Here is a 26,755-nt window from a genome sequence, read left to right on the forward strand (position 1 = left end):
ACACACTACCTCATTCTAACAGTGATATCATTTTGATCCTCTTGGAGAAAAAAGGACAACAGTCAACCAAGACAATAAGGAACGTGTCAAAGTGTTATGCTCACATAAATTTCATCTGCAGGGGTTTTTTAAAAAGGCTTCTTTTTAAAAATAGAGGAAAATAGAAATTCAGAAAAGTAAAAGTATATCTCAAATTAAGAAAGAAAATATCTATAGAACTGAGTAAAAGTTGGTCAGCCAGGAAGAAAGTAAAAATTGACAGACATTTTAAAGTATGTTTGCCATATTCCCTCTCACTCTCCTATCAGCAGACAGGCTGATCTAGCCTCAATCCCATGTGAAGAAGAGCATATGACTTGGAGAGGTTCCATCTAAAGAAAAACTCATTTCTAAAAAAACAAAAAGCTATAAATTGAATCTATTAACAAGCAAATAAACAAAAAACTCCTATAATTAATTCATTTAAAAATTAATTTATTTGGTGAAGAAAAACAAAAACAAAAAATCCTCAGTTATATTATATTGGCTTCATATAGGGTCAACTAGACAGGTGTTTGGACTGAAATAACCCAATTTTTCACTTTTTGGCTGGTTCTTTTGCTAACTATCAGCACAGTTTAAAACAACTATCATTCAGAATAACCCCAGAGCCAGGTGATATTCTGAATATATGTAGGAAATAGCTATTCAAAATAGCATCTGCTTGGAAGTAGCAAGCAACTATTACTATATATTAAGTACAAAAAAGTAGTAATCCAAGATAATGAAGTCAGACTCCACCTTAGTTGTCTGATCCAGTAAAGCAGTGAGAAATTGTGTTTCTTTAATATCATTTTCTATGCTTTAATTGGAGTCCTTCTCAGATACCTTATCATTGCTGGCCATGATCCTGAGTTCCTGGAAGTTAGGATGATGGAAGGCAGACAGGGGTGTGCTGGAGCCAGTTCTCACTGACTTGTGGGAGGTCATTGTTAATTTTTTCAGTGTGAGCATTACCCCTCAGAAATTGGGTATCAGCACAAATCAGAGCGTTATTTTTATTCTTGAGGCTTTAATAAAGCAGCTTCAATGTAAAAGTACATGTTCATACTTTTTTTTTTCAGAAACTGGATGTTAAACATTTGCCAGCACAGGCCTGTAAAAGTTTGTAAAGTTCTTTCTATCTATTATCCCTTTGGACCTCAAACCTTTGAACCCAAGTTCTGGCTGGACCTCCCAATATTTGCTATAGACTCAGGGAGGAGGAACCAGCCTAGAGATAAGTTCAGAAAGAAGCATTCACCAGGAGGTTGGTCTCAAGATGATAAATGTTACTTGGACAGGATGTTGTAGGGTTGCAATCTGTATTTATTGAGGAAGCAAATAGCCCAATGAAATTGCAGATCTCCTGAAGATGAAATTTGCCAAAGGAACTCAAAGCATTTAACATATTTCATCTAATATAGTTATTTTTATAAAGAGCAAGGGACACAAAGAGACCCTAAAAAAGGTAAAAGAATCCATGTGTACAAAAATATTTGTGACGGCCCTTTTTGTAATGGCAAGGAACTGGAAACTGGGTGAATGTGGATCACAACATAGCATCTTCAATTTTTTGTTGTTTGCTTGATTTTTTCTCATTTTTCCCCTTTTGATCTGATTTTCTTGTGCTGCATGATAAATGTGGAAATATGTATAAAAGAATTGAAATCTTATATTGGATTACTTGCTGTCTAGGGCAGGGGTAGAAGAAAGGGAGAGAGAAAAATTTGAAATGCAAAGTTTTGAAAGGGTGAGTGTTGAAAACTATCTTCACATGATTTTTAAAAATTAAAAGCTATTATAAAAAATAAAGATAAGAGACAACACTATGTCTTGAAAAAACACTAAGTAGAGTCAAGAAATATACCTTCTAGGCATAATTCTGTTCCTCTACTCTATAACTTTGAATACTTTACATCACAGGTTCTTAATCTGGAGTCCACAGACCAGCCCCTGCCCAGGAGTCCCTGTGAAAATTTCAAGTCTATAAAGTTGAATGGTTTAAAATAAATAAATCTTTTTCTTGGTACAATTGATTTGCATTGTAATCCTATGCATTTTATTTTCTATCCTTCAAGATATAATTCTGAAAAGGGGCTATAGATAGAATGGTTAAAAAAAATAAATCTTCTTCTTGGTATAATTGATTTATATTGTAATTCTAGGCATTATATTTTCTACCCTTAAAGATGTAGTTCTGAGAAGAGGCTATAGGTTTCATCACACTGCCAAAGGGATCCATCACCCCTACACGCAAGGTTCGGCTCCCCTGCATGTTAGTATTACTTTAAAAAATCACAAGATTGAGGAACTTCAGATCAGAACCTTTGGTGACCATCTAGTCTAAACCACACCTGGAAAGGAATCCCTCCTCCAACCCACCTGAGAAGTGCTCATCCGGATTCTGTTTAAAGATTGCAAGCCAGTGAAAACTTATTACCATTCCAGGTTTCCACAGCTCTCATCTTGAGGAAGTGTTTCCACACATCAAGCTTAAATTGCCTCTTTGTAAGTTCCAGCCTATTTTTTCTGCTGGGGCCAAGCAGAGCAAATCTACTCCCTTTTCAATATGACAAGTACTGGAAGAGAGTTATCATGTACCCCTTTCATAGGCTGTGCATTCCACAATCCTTATATGGATGGCTTTATCATCCTCTGGACATACTTTAGCTTACTGATGTTCTTCCTAAAACACAGTACCAGAGTTAAACCTGTTAGTCCAGTTGGGGCTTGACCAGGACAGAGTAAAGTGAGACTATCTTAGATATATTCCTCTTGATATATACTTGTCTTATTCTTAAGTATAAATATAAGAAATAAATATACTTCTCTTAAGGTAGCCTAAAATTCCATTCACTCTTTTGGCTGCCATATTAACCTTGTTGTTAACTAGTTACTGTTAACTAGTATTGACCTTATAGTCCCCTACAATCTTCAGCTCTTTATCATTCAAGTTATCCATGCTTCTCCCATTTTGTATTAACTTATCTCAATTAAATTCAATTTATTCAATTCAGCCCAACTAAACTGTCAAGAGTTTTTTTTTTAAATTTCAACTCTTACCCATTCAATTAGCCCTTCCTCCCAGCTTTGTGTAACTTGGAAAATTGAAAAGCATACTATCTATGCCTTTTTTTCCCTAGTCACTAATAAAAATGTTTAATGGCATAAGACCAAGCTCAGGTCCCGGGTGCACATCTCTGGAGACTTCCTTCCAAGGTAGGAACCATAATGATTACACGTTGGCCATTCAAACAGATCCGAATCTACTGCCTGTAACAATAATCTTGCCCACATTCATCTTTTGCATTAGTAAAGCCTGAGAGACTTTGTCAGGCACTTGGCCGGGATCTAGTCAAACTGCTTCTACGGTGATCCCTTGATCTAGCAGTCTGGGAACTGTCAGAATGCAAAGTGAAGTTACGTGGCTCTATCTGTTCTTGAGGAAGCCTTGATGTTTCTTTGGGATCATTCCCTCTTTTTCTAGATGTATAATAAAATGATAATAATAATGACAGGGATTGCATTTTTTAACACCTGCCACATGCCAAACACTGTGCTATTATCACACTTGATACAACAACCCTGGGAAGTAGGTGCTATTATGAACCCATTTTATAATTGAGGAAACTAATGCAAACAAAGGTTAAGTGACTTGCTAAAGATCATCACAGTGAGGAAATATCTGAGGAAGGATTCAAACTCATGTCTTTCTGACTAGATCCAGTGATTTACCCACTATATTATCTAGCTGCATGGCTAATGATGTTCACAAATTATCCCTTTAATAAAACTTTCCTGCAAGGTCACTAACCATGTTCCTTTCTTTTTAAAGATTCAGGACATCACTTGTCCTTCCTCAGTCCTGTGGTCCCTCTCCCATATATTAAAACTTTTCAAAGTTCTTGACCATACCTCAGCCATAACATCTTCTAGTTCTATTAACATCCTTAGTTTCATGAAGACCAGGCGGCTCTCTTGCTCCCCACCATCCTCTTCTGAGGTTTCAAGTCCCTTTTAGCTAGTTTTGTTCTGTTTTTTTCCTAGTCCAAAGATTATTCTCATTCAAATGAATGAAACTCAAAGAACGTTTGTCAATGACTGCAATGAACCAGACATTTTTTAGGTCCTGAAGACACAAAAGCAAAAACAAAATCATTCCTGTGCTCAAGGAGTTTAAATTCTCCCTGAAGTAAAAATAAAAACAAAACAAACACTGAATAACTCTGCCTTCACAATATCATCCATTATCATCATCTCATCCATCCAAAGCAGTGACTTAGGGACAAGAGTTCCCTCCTTACAGGAAAAAAAACACCCAGAAGAAGGTCAATATAGAAGATCCCAATCATTTGTCAAATAGAAAAATGCTGCCTATAAAAGACTACTTTGCAATTCAATACTCAAAGACATAAAAAATGATTAATCATATTTATATTACTGAAACTCAAAAAGAGTATATTAAACTTATTTGAAAATGTGAGCAAATATAGACACTCACACTAATGTTTTCAACCAGTTGCACCTCAGGGCTAATTTTTGTTGTTGCGTTCTCAATAGTGTCCCCACTAGAGACAGACATACATACCTAATTTGAACTTACCCCCAAAAAAGGATCTTTTAGTCATAGCATAACTAGGGTGGACAAAAACAACAAATCATGGAATGAATACCATAAAAATTTAGATATTCAAAAGGATATAAACAAAGAATTCTTCAATGAAAAATTGCAAAGTACTAATAAGAATGTTCCTGATCACTAATAGTCAAATATATATTCAAATCAAAACAATCCTAAGACTTTATCTCACGCTCAGAAAATGGACAAAATGACAAAGAATGAGAATAGTCAGTGGTAGGAGGTTATAAAAGACAATGGAGCTGTAAATTGGTACAATTATTCTGGAAAGTTATTTGGAATTATGCAGAAAAAATTATGAAATGTTCATACCCCAAAGAAAACATTTATAGCAGAGTTTTGGGGGAGGTGAGGAAATAGAAACAATAAATTCCCATCAATTGAGAAACAGCTAATGGGCTATCATTGTATAAACATGGGATTTCTTAAGTCACATGGCTTTTCATGGTAGTTACAATTAAAAACTTCTTAGGAATGCCCTCCTATTTCAGGACTTTGGGTTGAATTTCTTTGATACTTGATAATTGATGAGATTAAGGAAGGAAAGTTGGCTTCCTCCCATGCCATTTCCCTTCTTCCAATTTTCACTTTCCTAGCAGCACTCCTTCTTAGACACCACCATAAAACCTCAATTGCCTATTTAAGTTGAATACTCAAAGAGCAAAAATTAGAGAGAGATAGGGTACTAGATGGTCTATTCCATTTTTTTAAAAAAGAAGGAATAATAATGCCAATATTATTATATTGTTATTCCTGTATTATTAATATATAATAATATGTCACCCTAGACATAGATAATCTGTCACTCCTGGAGTCAAAACTGTTGTCTCCAGTCACCAAGATATATATCATTACTCCATAAAAATTTAGCACCAATATTTTTCTTAGATGTCACCGAACAAGAGTGCTTTCACCACCAAACTACACGGAATAAAAAAAAGCTGACTTTTATATATCAATTTTTTAACCTATTTTACGTTTTTACATATGTTACTTACATTTTATTCCTCTCTGGACTTCAGTTCCAGTTCTTCAGTCCAGTTCTGGACTTTCTTTCTGATCTTCCACAGAAGCCTCCTCACCCAGCAAGGTTTCTCTAGCCCTGGATTCTCACACTGGAAACGCATTCTATTCCTAGAGCCCCCTTCCTCTGACTCCTTGGAACATAGAAGGTGCTTAATAAATGTTTCTTGATTGATTGACCTCCATTTAAGGAAAATACCCAGGCTAGCCATCTTCATTCCCCTCCAGCTCCGCTTCTTTCCCTGCCTTGCTTCCACAAATATACCCTTCCTTCCCTATTTGTCTTCCCTCATTAGAATGTAAGCTACTTGAGGACAGGAACTATCTTTTCCCCTTCTTGTATTTGTTTTCTAAGCATTTAACCTGACACATAATAACTGATTGATGACTTGACATTTCATTTGATCCTCATAGTAACCCTAAGAAGTAAATGCAATTATTATGCCCTTTTTCAGATAAGGAAACTGAGGCTAAAAGATGCAAGTAGCTTGTCCAGGATCACATTCAGTTCAGTCAACAATCCACTATATCATCTAGCCTCTTCTAATGAGAAGTTTTTAAAAATAAAGAGAACTAAAAAAATTATATATTTATATTTATATTATGTATATATATATATATATATATATATATATATATATATATATATATATATTTAAAACTATTTTTAAAACTATAAAAAACCTTGTAGAACCAAAACAAGATATAAAATATTCTCTCTTGTCCTGTCTACAACTGGAGTTGTCCCAAAGATGATTTAGGTTAGTTACAGAAGATGAGCTTTTATTACAATATCCTTATTTAATAATGAAAAATCACCATTTTATCCCTCCCCACTCAATACCTTTATTACTACCTCATAGGGGGATCACGAAGGAATTACTATCCTCTTTTTTACGGACGGGAAGTCACAAAGAAACATGTTTAGCTAATTTCACTTAAATGACTCGATTCCTAGTGTTATGTCCTGGAATTAGTTCACATTCATTCCCACATTCCTAGATTTTGTATAGTCATAACACCAAATAATTGTAGGATTGTAGACTTCGGGCTCTAAGGGACTTTGGAGTTCATGTATCTTGCCCTCTCATTTAAAAAAAAATGGGGGCTCCTTATCTCATTTAGGCTAGAAGTGCAAGGGCTACTATGGGCAGCATAAGAGTTTTATCCTTCTAAGGGCTCATCATGTGAATGCCAAATTTAGTAGATGCCTAATTGGCTTAGTCCACTGCAGCTTGGAACACCTGGGCTCAAGAACTCTTCAAACCTCAGCCTCCCTGGCAACAGGGATTATTAGTGTGGCCATAGCACTCTGCCCCAGGCCTTCATTTTACAGATGAGAGTCAGGGATTGCTGTGATAAGGCCACAAGGGCAGAAAGTCTCTGAGAATTATTGCATGTAATGATGACTTTTAGCAGAGCAAAACCCTTTTCTATCAAAGAAGGAGCCAATTAGTTGCAGTGTGCTCTATTTACTAAGGCAGGGAAATAGGCTAAGGATTTTTAGAAATACTTTGATCATTTTTAAACTATAGTGCTTGAGGCATCAACCTCCTCAGTTAATCACAAAATATACAAAAAAAAAATTTTAATCAGAATACTGTACTTCATCTTCGCTGTAATTTGTTTTCCCAAAGTTCTACTTTACTTGGAATTTTTAAATTCATAGCATCAATGAGATTCATTCTGACTCTGCTATTTTCCCCATCACTACAATGAAGAGAAATCAAAATGACTGCCACAACGTCTCATCTCTCAAACTAACAAAAGAAAAATGTTTTAAAATTACTTAATTGTTTTACTCTCCAGGGTCTTCCTTCTAAGTGCTCCTTCTTAATTTGATAAAAGAACTTATCTGTGCTAATAAATGTCTATGGCTGCTCCAGCCTCAGAGTTTGTTACCTTGATGCATACTTATCATCAATGAAGTGGGATGTCAGTCTCCTTTAGACTCCCCTGTTGGGAAACTAGGCTGAACTAGGATCAAAATCAAGAGCACTTTCTATAACTCACCTGAAGGCAAGCCAGTAGAATCTGATTATCCAAAGTAAACAGAACTAAACTACTTCTTAGATCCAATTCAATTTAATCACACAATCAGCAAGCCCTATCATTCAACTAGTGGGGATTCCATGATGAGTAAATGCAGGATATATAAGGAATAAATACATAATGATGTGGGTGGTGGGAGTGGGAACACTAATGACTGATGGAAATAAAGAAAGGTAATGGTACTTTTGATGAACCTTGATTATATTAGCAATAATTGAGCTTTAGGGTTTACAAATCATGTTTAGATAGATAGATAGATAGATAGATAGATAGATAGATAGATAGATAGATAGATAGATAGATAGATGTGTGTGTATGATTCTCACGAAAAAAAAAACTTGTAAGATAGGTACTAGTATTATTCCCATTTTACCCGAGGAGTAAACTGATGCTAAAAAATGTTATGGGACTTGCCTAAAGTCACATACCTAGTAAGTATCTGTGGCAGTACTTGAACTCAATTCCAAATTTAAAATTATCCATAGGGCACTTAGCTGCCCTGGGAAAGAGTCAAGGCTTCCAAGGGAACAAAATAAGGATGGATAATATTGCAGGCACACTAGACTGTATATACAGAATCAAAGACATAGGAAGATGGAATGGCAAGTGTAAGAGACAGCTTAGTTTAGCTCTAGTGCAAGCACATGAGGATATGGAAAGTATAGGGAAGGAAATGTAGAGGAAGTAATGTGCCTGGAAAAGATGTCTCATGGGAGCGGCAAAGTGGTGAAAATGACAAAGAATTGAGGTCAGGAGGACCTGAGTCAGATCCATCCTCAGACACTTACTAGTTGTATGACTCTAAGCAAGTCACTTGATCTCAACTGCCAAAAAAATTGTGTTGGACACAGACTATGAAGGCCCTTTAGATGCCAAAAAGAGGAGTTTGTATTTTAAACTAAAAGTAATAGGGAGTCACTAAAGCTTCTGGAGCAAAAGAATGATATGTACAAATATTAAAGAATATTAATTAATAGCTACATGGAGGATGAATTACAGAGAAGAGACGTGGATCACAGGGGGACTAACCAGAAGGCTGCTACAAAGCCTGAGAGAGGATAAAGACATGTACTAGGTGGTTAAGATGTGAGACAGAAATGTGAGAAATTTTGAAAAGGTAGAATTGGCCAGATTTAGACAATAGAATTGGTTATAGGCAGGAAGAGGAAGAAATGGTAATCAAAGATGACTCCTAGGTTGTCAACATTGGTGGACACCCTAGATAGAAACAGGGAAGTTAGGGGGTTGTAAGGAAAGATAAATATTTTGGATATGTATGAGATGACTATGGGACATACAGTTAAAGAGATCCCAAATTAGAGATACTAGGCTAGAGCACAGGAGAGAAATGAAAATTGGGTATATTTGGGAGCTGACAAAAAAGTCACAAAATCCACTAAAACTGGAGCAAAGGAGGAAAAGATGGTGGAAGATACTGAGGTTATTTGAAGTGTGGGAATGAGGAGAAAATGGAAATTTAAATGGATGTCCATGTTAACATAGAAATAAGGAAGAATGGGGGGGGCAGGGAAGTGGGCTTATTCTAAGGTTTAAAACACAATTTCAGAATGATCCATATGTTGGGATTTAACTGAGATATTCATTCACCTAGTCAAGGTCTTCAGCACCATGGAGAGGAAAAAACTTTCTTCCTATATTGTCAACTGTCATTTCAAATATCTTTCCTTCCTCCTACATCCATACTCACCCTCCACCTAAATCTCTGGACTCCATGTCTCTTGTCTCCATGGGTATATGTATTCTGTCATTTGTAGTCTTAAAGAATTTCCTGGGTCCAAAAGATGTAGTAGTTAGAGAACCAGTCACATAGGAAGCCCTGGATTCAAGTTCTGAACTGATCTACATACACACACACACACACACACACACACACACACACATACACACACACACACACACACATACACACATGAACACACACTATACATTCCTAGAGAGTTAATTAACTTCTTGGTGTTTATTTATGTATTATGTAACATATTTGAATGATGAATACTTTAATATATATATATATGATTATGAAGTTTGTTTACTTCCTGTTTCAGGAGCCCCCAAATGCTGACTCTCAGAACAAAACTAACTCCAAGTTGATCTGGGTCTGACAACTGAGTAGGATTATCATCCAAGAATCACAACTGTTACCTGAGTCAATCAACAAATGTCAACAACACACACACCTGGATCCTAGGAATGGGAGCTCCATTAGGAAACAGGTATAGTTGCAGCCCTTGAGAAGCTTAAAGGAGATCAACCCCCTCTTCAAGACTGGGGCATTTCACTCCTTTATAGCATGTGGAAATGGTTCTGAGATAATCAAGCCCCATTTCTTTCATAAAACCCTTCTTGACTATTCCAGCCCACATTGAGCCATTCTGGACTCCATCAATATAGTCTATGCCATACAACTAGCCCATAATTACATACTTCCTTATTCTAGTTGTTCAGCTTCACAACTTATCTCTTCAACTATTACAAGGCTCGAATCACAAGGTCAGAATGATCCATAAATTGAAATTTAACTGTAATATTCATTTTCCTCATCAAAGTTGGTCCAAAACATAGCCCAAATGGCCCCAAAGTCATATCCTGAAATGAGATCCATTTAAAGGTAAATATGGAAATAGATGAGTGCAATATTACTGCAATAAGACTTTTAGATTACCCTATACAGTTGGCAAGTAGATATTGAAAAATGATTACATCCTTTATGAAATATATTTCCTATGCATTTTTCATTTAAATTAAATGCTTTATTCATTTTCATCATTACTGCTTTTTTAGTCTCACACTTTGTCATTTTTATGCCAAGTTGTCATTATAAGCCATTTATTTATACCAATAGTATGATTACACACAAGTTTTATATGTCATATGGGGTGGAGCCAAGGAAAAGGAAATGTAATGCTGCATATTATCATAAAGTCCTTGAGGGCAGGAACACTATTTTGGTTTTTTCTATATTGAATATAGTACCTAGTAGGGGAGGTATAAAGGGAATAAATGTTTATATAATGCCTACTATGGATCAGGTTATATGCTAAGTGCTTTTTAAAAACAAATATAATTTCATTTAATTTTCACTGGGAGGTAGATACTATCCTGTTCTCCATTTTATAATTGAAGAAACTGAGGTAAACAGAGACTTCTATATGGTCCCACAGACCAGATTTGATCTTGGTTCTTTTTAACTCTGGGTCTAGTCTTTTCACTGCCCCATCAGCTGCCTCTTGTAGCGTACTAGATAGATAAAATATAGAGTTGGATATTATTGATATGAGATTGAGAATAAAGGTATCACATATACATTCTGTAGCTGCAGAAGCAATTGTTTTCTAGGCCTCCATACAAATCATGAGATCCCTAGGAAATTGGAGGAATGATGCTCAGATGTGATACTAATGCATAGAAGGACCAGAGTCCAATACATCTCAGGCTCTACTGAAACAGCATCAACTGCTCCATCCCCTGGTAGACCTTAGTAAAGTTTATAGCAAACAGGAAGAAGTTCTGTGACAAGTACATGGAAAAGGTGGCTCATGGGAAATGTCTCCCACCAAGGAGACATTTTATACCTTTTCCTGAATGTTCTTCTTCTGCCCCCCCCCTTCGCAATCTGTAAAGTAGAAGAAATAAACATACCCAGCCCTACTTGCTTCATATAATTTTGGGGAGAACCAAAGAATCTGTAATTACCTCAAAAGTAGACTATGGATGTTCAAAGTCCCTCTGCCCAGAGAACTCTAACATGAAATAGCTGTCCCCGGAGAGTTGTGTCCTGCTCAGGGTCACCTAGCAAGTTCCAGAATGAAGATTTGGACCTTGCAGATCTTTCTGACTGCAAGCCCAGCACTCTAACCACTAAGCAGCATCATTATATGAAAGGATTATACAAATGGGAGCTGCCATCATCGTCTTAATACACACACAAAAATCCAACCAACCAATGCTCGCATTGACATTTAATCTGTATCTTCTCAGTATTTACTTACACGGTTTTGTTTCTGCCAGTGAGAAGCAAAGACCCAACATTGTAATATGGACAGATCAGGTAGTTACAGCGAGATTAGTTGATTTCTAAAAATAGCTATTTAGCATTTCACAGAGCATGTGGTGCACTGTGGTTTAACAGGTGGCTTACTCAGGAGCTCTCTTGCCTTTTCATACCCAGGTTAAGTACTGGCTCAAGCCTAATAGCCAACTCACCTCACTTACCAAAGGGGTTTAAAGCGAGAATCTGGGGAGAGGGACTGTCAAAGCCAGGAGTCAGTGTGGGCTGCCCAGGTGAACCTTGGCACTGAAAGCAGCAGACTGAAGTGGAGCTGACCAGGAGCTTAACTGGGATCTTTGTTAAAGGTCAAGGGGAAAAGAATGTCAGGTCTTAGTTGGAGCACTGAGGGAAGGAGAGAGCACCAAGAGGATCAGAGGGTAAGCAGAGACAGCTGACATCTGTCGATAGACGCAATCAAACTGAGAATACCCTCTGATCCAGCAATATCACTACTAGGTTTATATTCCAAAGAGATTTTTTTTAAAGGGAAAAGGATCGATCTGTGCAAAAATATTTACAGCAGCTTTTGTGTGTGTGTGTGTGTGTGTGTGTGTGTATGTGTGTGTGTGTGTGTGTGTGTGTGTGTGTGTGTGTGTGTGTGTGGCAAAGAACTGGAAACCGAGGGGATGTCCATTCATTGGGGGAATGGCTGAACAAGTGATACATGGCTGATTTCAGGAAAACCCAGAAAGACTAACACAAACTGATGCAAAGTGAAGAGAGCAGAACCAGGGGGACATTGTACACAATTAACAGCAGCACTATACAATGATTAGCTACGAATGATTTAGCTAATCTCAACAATACAATGATTCAAGACAATTCCAAAGATTCACCATGAAAAATGCTATCCTCTCCAGAGAAGGAATAATGGTGTCGGAATGAAGATCAAAACATACTATTTTTCATGGATTTTTTTTTTCTTTTGGTTTATATCTTCTTTAACAACATGACTAATATGGAAATATGTTTTGCATGATTGCATATGTATGATCTATGTCAAATTGCTTGCTATCTCAGGGAAGGAGGAAGTGAGAGAAAGAGGGAAATAATCTAGAACTCATTTTTTTCTAAATGAATATTTTAAATTGTCTTTACATATAATTGCAGGGGGAGGAAATATTATTTAAAATAAAACTTTTTAAAATATAGATGCCAATTTCATCCTATCTGGGAGAAAAAAATATCCATTTAATGGAAAACCAGGGGACATGGATTTGAACTCTCTATCTCCTCGTTTTCATCCTCATTTTTGCTCATCTATAAGTCAATAAGGCTTACACTGCTTACTGTGTAGAGGGTTATTCAGAAAGGGCTTTGTAAGCCTTAAAGCCCAATCTGAAAGCCAGCTAGTATTTCCCTTTTCAGATCTCAGTATCTGCCCAACTCATCTGCCCTTCCCTTTCAACTGGAAGCTTATTTGTAATTGTTGAATCGCATTCTACCTACAGCAGCTGTCCCTAGAATAAGAGGGTAACAACTTGACACAAGACTTTGTTTCAGAGACAATTACCTTAATGAGGAAAGGTTTGGTAAATGTTCTGTTGATAAAACATAGGGAAGTTGGCCACTCCCTGGCAAAACAGAAAGCTAATTGGTCCCTTTCTTCTAAAGCCTGGACGGAGTAGATGTCATGACTGCCCTCAAGACTAGACAGCAGCCAATTATTCGCACTCATTACCAAGCACTGTGTCAGGTCATTGAGCTAGTGTGAATCAAAGGCACTCACTGAGGTTGTGGTGAATCCAGTGACTGGGGAACTGGAGCAGAACAAGATTGGAAGAACATGCCGCCAGGCAGAATGTAGGGGTCATATGCCTTTCACTTGGTTTCCAACATGTTTCTAGGTGCTTGCTAAACACAGATGCAAATCGTGTTTCCAGTCAGCAAAGTGGCTTCCTCAGCTTCTCCTTCCCTTCCAAGGACACCTGTTCAACCTGGTTTATTTCTGTGTTTATCTCTTGCCCAGAAGATTGCACCTATAAAAACCCTTTTAAAAATAACAATAACAGCCTCCCTCTCTTATTCTTGATTTATTTTCCTAGTAATTTGTGTTTATTACTAAATCCTAGTAGGAAATATCTTTTTTCCTTCAGAGGGAATCTCTGAAATGCTAACGATAAAGAGTGAAAAAGGTACTTGCTGACTTCATTAATCCAAATTACAGTCCCAGTGACTATAGCCTTTAAAATAATTAAATGGGTATTTGCTTTCTCTCCTTCCCCCAACTCTACATGCTTAACCTGCGTCAACACAGGTAAAGCTTTTTCCAGGGCTAAAGCAATTTTCCAGTGAATTCAGTCGACGTCTGCGTCTCTCTGCTGCCAAAGCAAACAGCTGTAAAGTGTGGAAAAGCAGATGTTTTGTCTCTGTGACACCCGGCAGTCAATCTGACTGTTTGGGGACTGAAGTGGGACTGTTTGGGTGGCTTCAGATTGATGCAGACATAGTTGGCAGCTTTTCCCGAAAGGCAAATTATCTTCTAAATTCCTTCGACTCATTTCACTGTTAGTGTAAATGCAACCTGAAATTCCTTGCCATTCTGTGTTGAAGATTAGTTACAGTATGTGGGTTCTAGAGAGACAGCCATGCAGAGGGTGGGGGGAATAAGCAACTATTATATACTTAGTTCGAGGCAGGAAAATATTCAGTCATTTTAATCTTCTTGACTCTCTGAGTCCATTTGGGGTTTTCTTGGCAAAGATGCTGAAGCGGTTGGGCATTTCTTTCTCCAGCCCATTTTACAGATGAGGAAATGAGGCAAATAGGGTGAAGGGAGTTGCCCAAGGTCACACAGCTAGTAAATGTTTGAGGCTGGATTTAAACTCAGGACTTCCTGGTTCCAGGGATGGTGCAGTATCCAGAGGGTCACCTGGTTTCCCAGAAAATGTAGGTAGGTGCCTTTAAAAAAAAAAAAAAAAAGTGTACACCCTCATGATCTATATCTCCAATAACAGTTAATATGGAAAATGAAGTTGGCAGAGGAAAAGTAGCAAGGAAGGATGTTCAAAAGCCAAACCCATTATTAGAGACATAGATCATTTCATCTAACACTCTCACTTTACAAGTGAGGAAACTGAGCCTTAGATAGTGATTTGCGGGACTTAAATTCACAGAATTTAAGTAGCAAAGTCAAGATTTGGACACAATTCTTTAAAAAAAATAACTTTTCTTTTTTATTAAGGCTTTTTATTTACAAAACATATGCATGGATAATTTTTCAACATTGACTCTTGCAAAACCTTCTATTCTAAATTTTCCCCTCCTTCTCCCTACCCCTCTCCTAGATGGCAGGTAGTCCCATACACGTTAAATAGGTTAAAATATATGTTAAATCCAATATATGCATACATATTTATAGTTATCTTGCCGCAAAGGAAAAATCAGATCAAGAAAGAAAAAAACTGAGAAAGAAAACAAAATGCAAGAAATAGCAACAGAAAGAATGAAAATGCTATATTGTGGTCACACTCAGTTTCCACTTCATCACAAGATCATTAGAATTGGTCTGAATCATCTCACTGTTGGAAAGAGGCATCCAGCAGAATTGGTCATCATGTAATATCGTTGTGGAAGTGTATAATGGTCTTCGGGTCCTGCTCATTTCACTCAGCATCAGTTCATGTAAGTCTCTCCAGGCCCCTCTGAAATCATCCTGCTGGACATTTCTTACAGAACAATAATATTCCATGGCATTCATCTACCATAAATTATTCAGCCAATCTCCAATTGATGGGCATCCACTCAGTTTCCAGTTTCTAGCCACTACAAAAAGGGCTGCTACAAACATTTTTGCACATGAAACAGGGTTGTTTTGATTCCAGTTTCACTATTCTTTCCTCTACAGGACAAGATCTTTGCATTTCTTGAAACTACCCTCGGTTCAGGATCACTCTGAAATTTCTCTCTCTAAGCACAACCCCCTCTCTCCTGCTCCTATGTTCCCTATCTACCTGTATTTGACCTTCACTTTAACCTTCCTATTCCTCCCTATCCTTCTAATTTATCAACCTTATTCTGGGCTCACTTCCCTCCCTGTCCAGTCTTGTCCTGTGGTTGAGCTATTTCAATAATACTCCTTTCTTTTTAACTCTTGAACACCTTGTTCCCCTGAGAGAGAATGTGTTGTCAAGCAAAAAGACTTCAGACTCAAGACTTAGAGGATAGGGGTACAATCCCTTGCTCTTACTTACTGATCAGGGAACTTTAGGCAACTCAGTCTCCCTGGACCTCAGTTTCCTCATCTGTTAAATTAATGATTAGATTAGTGACCCCTCCAACTCTAGATCCATGACCTGTTTTCTTCTGTTCATTCCATGTGGATAACCCTAACTCTGGCTAGTTGTTGTTCAGTCTTTTTTTTTTTTTAAGTCATGACCAACTCTTGTGATCCCATTGGGTTTTTGTTTTGTTTTATTTTTGCAAAGATATTAGAAGTTTGACATTTCCTTCTCCAGATCATTTTACAGATGAGGAAACTGAGACAGAGACAAGAGACTTGCCCAGGGTCACACAATTAGTCAGTGTCTGAGGCCATCTTTGAACTCAGGTCTCCTTGACTTTGGGACCGGTGTTCTACCCCCTGCACTCTGTAGCTGCTCCAGCTCTTCTCACCCGTCTCCCTTTTCCTCCATTTCTATTCTTCAGCAGTCAAACATTACTGAAGAAAATAATTAAATCACTCTGACTAGTCAAATACAGATGAGTAATATCTAATTTCAACTGAGCACTCATCATAACAGTAATCCTTCACTTCATCTCTCATTGACTTTCATTTTTCTTTAATTTAATATTTTATTTTTCCCCCAGTCACATGTAAAAACAATTTTAACCTTTTTTAAAAAATTAAGTTCCCAATTCTCTCCCTCCCTGACTCTCTCCTCATCGAGAGGGCAAACAAGTTGACATAGGATATACATGTGCAATTATCTCATCAACTTCCAGCACAAAATTGCTATTCTAGCCCTTCGCTTCTTTCTTCAAACCCCCAACTGTACTCCTGAACTTCTGAGCAGGAACCAGATCCAGGATCAGACTGTTGATAGAAAACAAACTGAAATCAGAAAGGGGCGGAAGCCTTAGTGCCAAGAAGGATGGTTTTAGAGTTTTCTGGAAGCAAAGCTGTTCAGGACTGCCATGAACCTAAATGAATTGGAGGCTTCAATGAGCCTGGTTGCCATGACAAGCAAGGTAAAGTGATTCCCAGATGGCACAGGTTCTATGGGTTTTTTTCAAGGGAACAAGTTTATCTTTGCAAATTCCAACTTTCACTCCTTTTGGTCTGTGTTTAAAGGGCAGAATGACCCAGTTTATATTCGAAAATTAAAGCTTGTGATGGCTGGACTAAGCATCCATGCTGACCCTCTCTGAGTCTTCTGGTTTTTTGTTATGCTTTTAACAATTCCATTAAATGTTTTTTGTAAACTTCATGGAAGCCAGAGTAATTAAAAAAACAACTGAGACTGGGATAAAGGAAAAAATAAAGGCTAAAGGATAGGATAGAGGTGGCGAGCTATTTATTGATTAATAGAAATTCAAATCTTTAGGGATACGTACAAAAGGAAGGAGCTAAAGGGGAGGCACTCAGCTTTCTGAGAGCCTGAGAGAGCTTGACTCTTCCTTCTAATGCTGAGTGATGTGCCGGACAGTTAAGGCTGAGCATTAGAGAGAAAGCTACTGTTCTGTCTAGGTGCTCCCTTGTTACAGAGCCTTCTCTCTATAATACAGAATTAAAAACTGAGGCCTAAAAAAATTGAGTGGTTGTCCCAAGTTCACACAGAAAATAAGCAGAAGTGTTTGGATTTGCTTCCAGATCTTCTGAGCTCTTGCCATTATACTTCCACCATTTCTTCCATGATTCCTTCCCTGATATCGTCCCCAGCTAAAGAGCCCTCTCTTACATCAAATTTCTCACAGCATTTTGTCTGAATTTCTCCCTTGCAATTGTCGTTCTCTGTAAGTGTTGTTCCCACTTAATAGCACATAACCTCCTTGATTAGAGGCACTTTGTTTTATTACCTTTGCAGCCTCAGGTCCTAATGATGTCTCCAAATATAGAATAAGTGCTCAATGTTCAATAGAATTTACCAAAAAAAACCCCACACTTCAGTAACAATCTCAACAAATACAATCTAATAAAGCTAGTGGATCTCTTGGACTAGAGGTTCTGAACTATACTGGATGTACCCATTAAGGCTAGAATTGATATGATGAGCTCCTGGAGCAGGAGGCCACCAGGTTGCCTAAAGAGGGACAAATTGGTCCACATCAGAAACGGACCAGGCAAGGCTCCTGTGAAAACTGGAGAAGAGATCTGCCTGTGGGTAGCCCTGCCCTTCTGACCCAGTCTTAGAGAAAGACACAGAGAGAAGCAAACAAAATGAGGACTACAATAACATAGATTTGTCCTTAGAAGAGACCTCAGAGGTGATCTGTTCATTTTACAGATAAGGAAACTGAGGCCAGGAAGCTAAGTGACTTGCCATATGCTGTGATGGCATAAAATCCCAACCAATACCACAAACTCCAAGCTACTCGCATATTGATAATTCATATTTTGAGGTCTGAGGCACAGCTGCCAGAAAGCTGGCCACAAAGTCAGGAAGATTTGGAGTCAAAGTTCACTTCTCCTGTATAAAGACCATCTGACTCTGGCTAAGCCTTTGAACATCTCTGTGCATCTGTCTAAGGCAGTAAGTTATAGCATATTGTCAGTCTATGATTACCCAGAAGTCCTTATAATGATAAAATCCAGACACCCTTTTCCCTGGCGACCACTAACAGTCCCTCCACTCACATAACTTTCTAAGCTTCACAAAGCATTTTCCTCAAAAGAATTGTCAGGTGGGGAGGGGAGTGTACAAGGAGTATCGTTCCCATTTTACAGATGAGAAGACCAAGGCCTTGAAAAGTTAAATACTTTGTCCACAAATGTCTGAGGTAGGATCCAAACCCAATAACCTCTATGCCTAATATTATGTTTTTCATTATTCCATGCTGCCTTGCAGAGATTCGAATAACCTTTAACAGAATAACAATTTTAAAATAACAACCTAGTTGTTCTAGTTCTCCCCCAACTATCCCCCATTAACTTGTTCACCTGGGTCCTCATATTCCTTTGTCATTTTATATCTAATCATAGATACAAAAATAAGCGTGCATGTTTTTCTAATCCTGTTCCCTTTCTTATTCCTCCCCATGCACCTCCAAACATCATCAACAATTCCCCAGGATGAGAAACGAGCTGAGCTGAGCAGCTCCTCAGGCTTAAGGAGGGAGCTGGGGTGGGAGGCAAGGAGCCCAGGCTGCTACATTGAGGCTGGAGGACTGTTAGGTCATTCATTATCACCAAAGCAGAAACTTCCAACACTGCCAACAGTCACACTCCAACTGATAGACAGTTTTGCATTCATTTGTAATGTTAAGTACTTAATCAACAAGTTAAATATCCTCCAATTTCACAAGTCTGATGACAGCTTCTGAAGAGCTTTCTGTGACTTAAGTGAGCTTAAATCTAAACCCATCAGGGTTTGTCTGATTAGGGCTGACAAATGTAGATAAGGAGCCTGCTAAGTAGATAATATATGTACCCATACGTGAATACATACACACATATGTACATGCATACACACACATAGATACTTTTTTCCTGGAAGAAATACAAATGTTAAGGTGTTTAGATTTTGATGTCCCCTGATTTATCTGCCCCGAAGCCTTAGAAATAAATAGTATTCCATTAGTCCCACCTGTATCTGTTTATTAGAAACCCTTGTCAGAGTATCCATTCACTTGGGTGGGCTTTATGCAGGGCCAGAATCCCATACAAGGGAAAAAAAGCTGCTGAACTCTGCTTCCTCAGTCACTGGGTCAATATTTCATCGGCCTCCTTAAGGCTCTGTTTTACCATCTTCATAACGGTCTTGCATTATCTGACTAGCTTTTTTTAAGAGGCCGCCAAGCTCTAAAACCCTCCCTAGCAAAAACTCATCCCACCTCTCTTTATGCCCCTTCTATGCTGATGTTAAAGAATGTCAGAGCTGGGAAAGATCTGAGAAATCAAATAAATTCACCCGTATAATTTGTAGATAAGAAAACTGAAGTCCAGATTGTGAAATGATTTGCCTAAATTCCCATAACAGAGCTTTTAAATCAAGACTTCCACCTATAAGTCCAATATGCTTTCCAATGCACCATGATGTCCCCTTAGCCCCTTTCGGTTTCTTGTTTAGGTTAGTACGTGAAAATTCAGGTGAATTGGATTATCATGGAGTCCTAGCAGCCCCAAAAACCTTAGCATGAAGAAGAGAATAAGGTTCCCCTTAGTTGGCTAGCATGGCCCTGAGAAAATGAGACTTCAGGATTTTGATGATGACAAATCAGGGGATGGGGATAATTGGGAACTTAGAGGTGCTTCTGGGAAAGGTAAACCTAACTGTGTATGCGGAGTGGGGAGTAGGCAATCCCAAGGAAACTGGGGATCTGGGGAGGAATCGGGGATTAGGGAGAATAGGGATTGGCCACAGGAACATGGAAGTCAAAAATAAATCCTTTCTACTTTACTATATGGAAATACTTCAGGTTTGAGACCCAAATGCTGTTACTAGTTGCTTGGTTCTAGATAAGCCACTTAGCTTTTTGCCTCAGTTTCCTCTTTTGGAAAGTGAAGAGGTTAGACTAGATGACCTCTAAGGTGCTTTGCAGCTCGAAATCATAGCCTGCGAAATGAAATAATCTATATAAAGCCTTTTATAACCATAAAGTACTATATAAATATGACTTGTAGTTATAATTACCTAGGGCCAGCTCTGGTTTTATATTTCAATCCTCAAAATTGCCTTTCAAAACTGCTTACTTTCTTCTCCTGGAATCTGAGGACACACTTAGCCTTCTCCTCCCATTCCCAATCCCACTGGCTAAAACATGGGATTTTCCATAATGCTGCTTTCCATTATAGCTCAGAGTGATTCAACCATGGGAACCAAAGCTTAGCTATAGAGGACAGAACCATTCCTACACACACACATATATACACAAGCTGTCTTGCAGAGGTCATAACTAGACTAGTGTGCTAAGTGCTAAGAGCAATGCTGGAGGATAGGTTGGGGAAAGAGGGCTTTTCAAATCTGAGTTCTAATCCTAATTTTGTGCCACGAATCAGCAATTAATTTCTCTGAGTTTCATTTAACCTCATTTATAAAAATAAGTTGTATCAGAGTTGTTCTGGTCCCTTGTAGTTCTGAACTTCTATGATATTGTGAAATTATGTATAAGGCTATGCTTACTAAACCTACAATTGAAGAGAATATAAAATATTCTCAGTCTCTAGCAGAGAACACAAAGTCTAAATACATTACATGAAAAATTAAATAAGAAAAGACAACATTTAAAGAGACACCATAAGGGCTTACATAATTAATTTTCAAATACGTCACACAGGCAGTGAGTGCTATGAGTCCTGAGGAAGGAGAAATCCCTTTGGGAAGACTTGATGAAAGAATAAGAACTTGGTGTGGTCTTGAAGGATAAAGAGGGCATTTTTAAGGGCAGTTGGGCTCGAGAGAGGAAGACATAATCAGAGGTATAGTGGAAGGCAATGGGGTTTTCTGTCTTTTTACCAAGGTACCTTTTTTTTCCAGATCTATCTACCCATTTATAGGTTCTGAATATTGGTGCAGTGGCCTCTATTAAAATCACTATATTCTTTGGGTTCCATTAGACTACTTCAATATGTCAATGGTTCATTATTTGAATACTTAGAATATATCTTTCACTACTGCAAAATGCAACTACTTTATGCTGCATTAGACTATTTCATGAATTGCCATGGTCAAAAAAAATTAATTATTTGGAGAAAGGCTTTCTGGCAATGAGCCTCCCCAAACTTTCAGAATCACTGAGACTCAGAATTAGAAAAGATGCCAAAATCCATTTAATACAACCTATACCTGAAAAAGAATCCCTTCTAAAACATTCCCAATAAATAGCCATCCAGATTCTGCTTACAGACTTCTGAAGATTAGGAGCCCACTAGTTTCTAAGGCAACATTTTTAGACAACTTTAATCGTTAGGATTTTTTTCATTCATATCAAGAAGAAATGTCATGCTATAATTTCTACTCATTTTTCCTAATTCTACCCTCTAGAACTACTGTAGACAAATGCAGTCCAAAGTCCCATTGCTTTATTTTGCTTTCCACTGTTGACTCATTGAGTATGCGGTCCATGACCACTTTCTTGAGTTTCTTCTCACGAAGTTGTCCAACACAACTGTTGTCTCACACAAACTATTTGGGAATCCTTAACCCCACATCCTCCCAATCCTCCCAGGCCGTTTACTTTGTACTAGTGCAACTGTTTTTTTTTTTTAACCCAAGTGTTGGATTTTACATTTATCCTATTACATTTCATTTATTGGATTTGGCCCATCCTTCTAGCCCATTGAGTTAGTTTTTTTTATCCTGATGTTGTCATTCAGTGTATGAGTCATCCAACAAATGAAGTAAAACCAGATAACTGTTCCTTAGCTAAATTAGTCCCCAACTTATGTTATTTTATAACATATAATTTGTCACCAGACCCAAATATTTCAACTTAGTGGGCCTTAGAAAAGGATCTGAGTCAGAAGGAACCTTAGAGATCATCCAGTCTAACCTTCTTAATTTAAAAACAAAGAAACTGAGGCACCAAGCAGGGAAGCAACTTTCCCAAGATTCCCTAATAAAGGAATGTTAGAAGGAAACCCAGGATAATTTCCACATAGAGATGAGGAATACAGAGTAAAGTTTTGGCATAATATGGAGGAAGAGAATATCAGAATATCAAAGCTAGTGCTTTGTGTGACTACTGCAGACACCTTAAGATTCAAAATGTATGACTTTCTACCTGTAGAAATAAATATTATAGACAAGCCCTGATATTCTCTGGATTCATTTGTTGCTTATTGTATCCTGAAGTCACCAATGCAATTTCCATTTTAGGAAAGTGTTCCCTCTGAATTTTTGATACAAAACCATTTGTATTTAATATGATGTAGAGGAACCAAGGATATGCTGGTAAATGTTGAACAGCCATCTTGCCGGGGAAGGAGATGAAGGGAAGGGAGGAAATGTGCCCATAATACACTTTTAAATTTAATCTGTATTATCAACACTTTAACCATCACTTTTTTAAGTCTAGACAATCAGCAAAACAATAAATCAAGCTGTGATTTGTAGCATTTACCAGTTTCTGAGGTGTAAATGCTTACACTGAAAATTTGCCAATCAGCTCTCTGTTCAAGCTGGCTCCACCACACCCCTAATTGTAACCCTTTTGGTTACTGTTACCTTAGTAGTTTTCTCTGAAGAATTTATCATAATTTCTTGTAACTTTTTTAGTTTGTCTCTTAACACGTCAACAGATTTTTCCCCCTTTGTAATTTTTGTGAGAAGACTTACTATGCAGGATTTCTCCCTCCAGCTCTAAGATAACAGCAGCTTCTTGGAGGTCATTTTCAGAATAATTATGAACACCTGCCATGAGAACATTACCCTCGGTGAAATGACAGACGACTCTCAAGGTTGTCGGAAAGCTGAGCTGCTTAAAAGACCCATCATGAATTCAGAAAGACTTTCCACGAGCTCAGCCACTTGTGCTGTGATCTATCAGATGTCAGAAACCTTCAAGGCCAGATTAAAAGTGAGACTATTGATAAGCTATAAAAATAAGCTAAAAAAGCAGGTTGGAATCATACTGCTGCTAAAGACATGAACGATGCTAGGAGGAGACACACCTTTCTTCAGGCTCCCCTAGAGAAGTACAAGCCTTTGCTGGAAGGACTGAGGAGGTCTGGAATCATCACTGCATTAATTAGATAGCTGTACTATAACCTTGGCTTAAACGTCACCTCTGTATGATTTTCTGAGGTCAAGTCTCTGGCTCTCAGTTTACATATCTGTAAAATGTGGAGATTTGATTAGATGTCCTCTGACCTCCCTTCCTTTCTTTTACTGACCTATGATCTTATCTGACTAAGTTTGGACAGACTGACATTTTGGAGATAACAGCTCTCAGACTGTCAATTAAGTCTGCATCAGTGGGAGGAGTACTTGAATCATTTCAGTCATGTCTGAATCTTTGTGATCCCATTCCGGGTTTTCATGGCAAAGATACTAGAGTAGTTGGCCATTTTCTTCTCCAGCCCATTTGACAGATGAGGAAACTGAGGCAAACAGGGTTAAGTGACTTGCCCAGGGTCACACAGCTAGTAAGTGTCTGAGGACAACTTTGAACTCAGGCTTGCTGTATTAAGTTTATATACATATATATATGTATATATATATATATATATATATATTTGTATATATGCATGTGCACTCGTACACATTTTCCATTAGAAATCCCTTTTACGGCCAATGCAATATAATGGAAAGAGAACAGTTGGGGACAAAGACTTAGATTTGAATCTCTTCTCTGGCACTTGTACTGGCTGTATGACCATGGGCTAGTCACTTAACTTTTACGAACCTCATCTGTTAAATGATTATTGCATTATTTGTACTACTTACAATTTCAAGGCAATGGTGAGGATCTTGAATATAAAATACTTTTAAAATCTCAAAGCATTATATTAATGTCAGTTATTATTACTACCTATGAAAAAATGAAATGAAACATTAGTAATAGAGAAGAAAAGCGCTAGGCTTGGAGTCAAATGTCCTAATTTCAATTCCCAGTTCTGACAGTTACTCCCTCTGTCATCTTAGGCAAGTCACTAAAGATCCTTGGGCCTCAGTTTCCTCATCTGTAAAATGAAAGGGTTGAACTAGATGACTCCGCAGTGTTCAGGACTCTAGACCTGGGGTCAACAATCTGACCTCAGACACTTACTAACTTCGTGAGCCTGAGCAAGTCACTCTGTTACTTCTGTTTTCCTCAGTTTCTTCAACTATAAAATGTAAATGATAACAGAACCTACTTCCCAAGATGGTTGTATCAAAAGAAATAATATTTGTGAAATGTTTAGCACAAAGCCTGGAACATAATAGGAACTTAACAGATGCTTATTCTCTTCTTTTACAATTCTCCACTTATGAGCCTAAGATCATTCTCTGCTTTCAAGGGAATTAGTCTGAGAGGGGAAATAAGGCATATATGAAAATAACTAAGATAAAAGAGTAGAATGAACATGACCTGAAAGTTAAGGGGAAGAAGCCAAATTTTTCCTGCAGGAGTGAATGAGAACCCAGGATTGTAGTAGAGGCAGGAAGTAAGAAAAAATAATTTTTCTGTGGTAGTAGTAGTAATAGCACAAAACAGGGAGGCTAAGTGACACAATGGATAGAGAACTGGGTCTGAAGTCAGGAAGACTGGGGTCCAAATGCAGCTTCAGACACGTTCTAGCTGTGTGATCCTGGACACGTCGCTCCACTCTATCTGCCTCAGTTTCCCCGTTTGTAAAAATGAGCTGGAGAAGGAAGTGGCGAACCACTCCAGTATCTTTGTCAAGAAAACTCCAAATGGGGTCACGAGGAGCCAGACTCGGCTGAAAGAAGCCTGAATAAAAACAAATAACATAAAAATGGCCTGGTGTAGCACGACACTTCAGGAAACGGAGCAGCATCCCTGAGCGGGCTCCAGCGGGCCAGCTGGGCAGCGAGCCGGGCCTGGAGCTGCCAGAGGAAGAGCCGCATGCAAATGAGACGGGGAGGGACGGGGGAAGGGGGCGGGCCCTCGCGGGCTCTCGGCGCTGGGAGAGTGCGGGAAGGGGAGGGGGGAATTCATCCATCTGTAGGGACCCTTCAGACTATTAGCCCTGCCTCCCCAGCGCAGGTTGGGCGAGGGGAGAAAAGCCCCCCCCCCCCAAATGAGCATTTACTAATGTGGGAGTTGTTAGTTGCCATTAGCAGTAAACCAGGTGTTGACTATGTGAATATTTTAAGTCTAATTTAATTTAGCACTTAGATTAGATGTCTGCTATTTATAAACCAGGGACACCAGCCCAAACTCAAGGTCTTAGAGCAGGTGGGAGCCAATTTAGTGTATAGACGGAGTGCTCCGCATGATCCTGCCCGGGCTGGGCCGGGCTGGGCGGGCTGGGCGGGCTGGGCTGGGCGGGCTGCCGCTTAGCTCGGCCCGGCCCGGGGTTTGCCAAGGGCCAGCCTCTCCCAGGCCTGCGGCCTGCGTGTCAGACAATGGCAGATGCTCAGAGAGCAATCAGCCCACAAAGAAGAGTTCTGAACCGAACTAATTGAATCCAGCCTCCCTAACGGGGCTCGCCAGCCAGTCCCACACTCCCGGTTACAGCACGCACACTCACTGGACGGAAAGAAAGAACTTTTGTGCCCGAGAGCCCATCGAGGTGGGAGCAAGGTTTTTCCGGGGGAAATGGTTTGCCCCATCCGCTTGGCTCTCCCTCTCCAAGGAGGGACTTTGGTATCTTCCGCTGGACACAAAGAAACTGCTTCCAAATGCCCTCACTGTGGCTGGGGGCGGGAGCGCTCGCTGCCATGTGTCAGGCCCAGGCATTCACTGGGAGCCCAACTCCCGGCCCCCGGGGGCAGCCGGAATGACTTTTCCCAGGGCAGATTCTGTGTGGGAAGCCTTGTCCTGGCCGGGAGGAGGCGGGCCCCCAGCGCGGAGGGCCGCTGCCCGGGGCCGGGACGGCTGACCTGCAGGAATCCAAGCAGCTGCTAGAAGCCGGGCTGGGAGAGCCAGCAGGGGGTGGGCCAGCTGGAGCCTCCGCCCAGAACTATTTCTTTAAACAAAACTGGGCTGCTTCATTCAGGCAGAGGAAGAAAAAAGCAAAGGCCTTTCTCGGTGGAGTGGCTTTCTTGGGGGCGGGGGGGAGGGGAGGGGAAGGGGAGGCTGGGGTCCCGCGAGAGGCTTGGCGAAGTATGTAGATCATGGTCAAGCTAATGGTATTAAGTTTGAAGGCCTCTCAATATCCCCCTTATTGCAGCAATAAATCCAGG

Source organism: Sminthopsis crassicaudata, chromosome 5, assembly GCF_048593235.1.
Source record: "Sminthopsis crassicaudata isolate SCR6 chromosome 5, ASM4859323v1, whole genome shotgun sequence".
In the NCBI taxonomy this organism is placed as follows: Eukaryota; Metazoa; Chordata; class Mammalia; order Dasyuromorphia; family Dasyuridae; genus Sminthopsis; species Sminthopsis crassicaudata.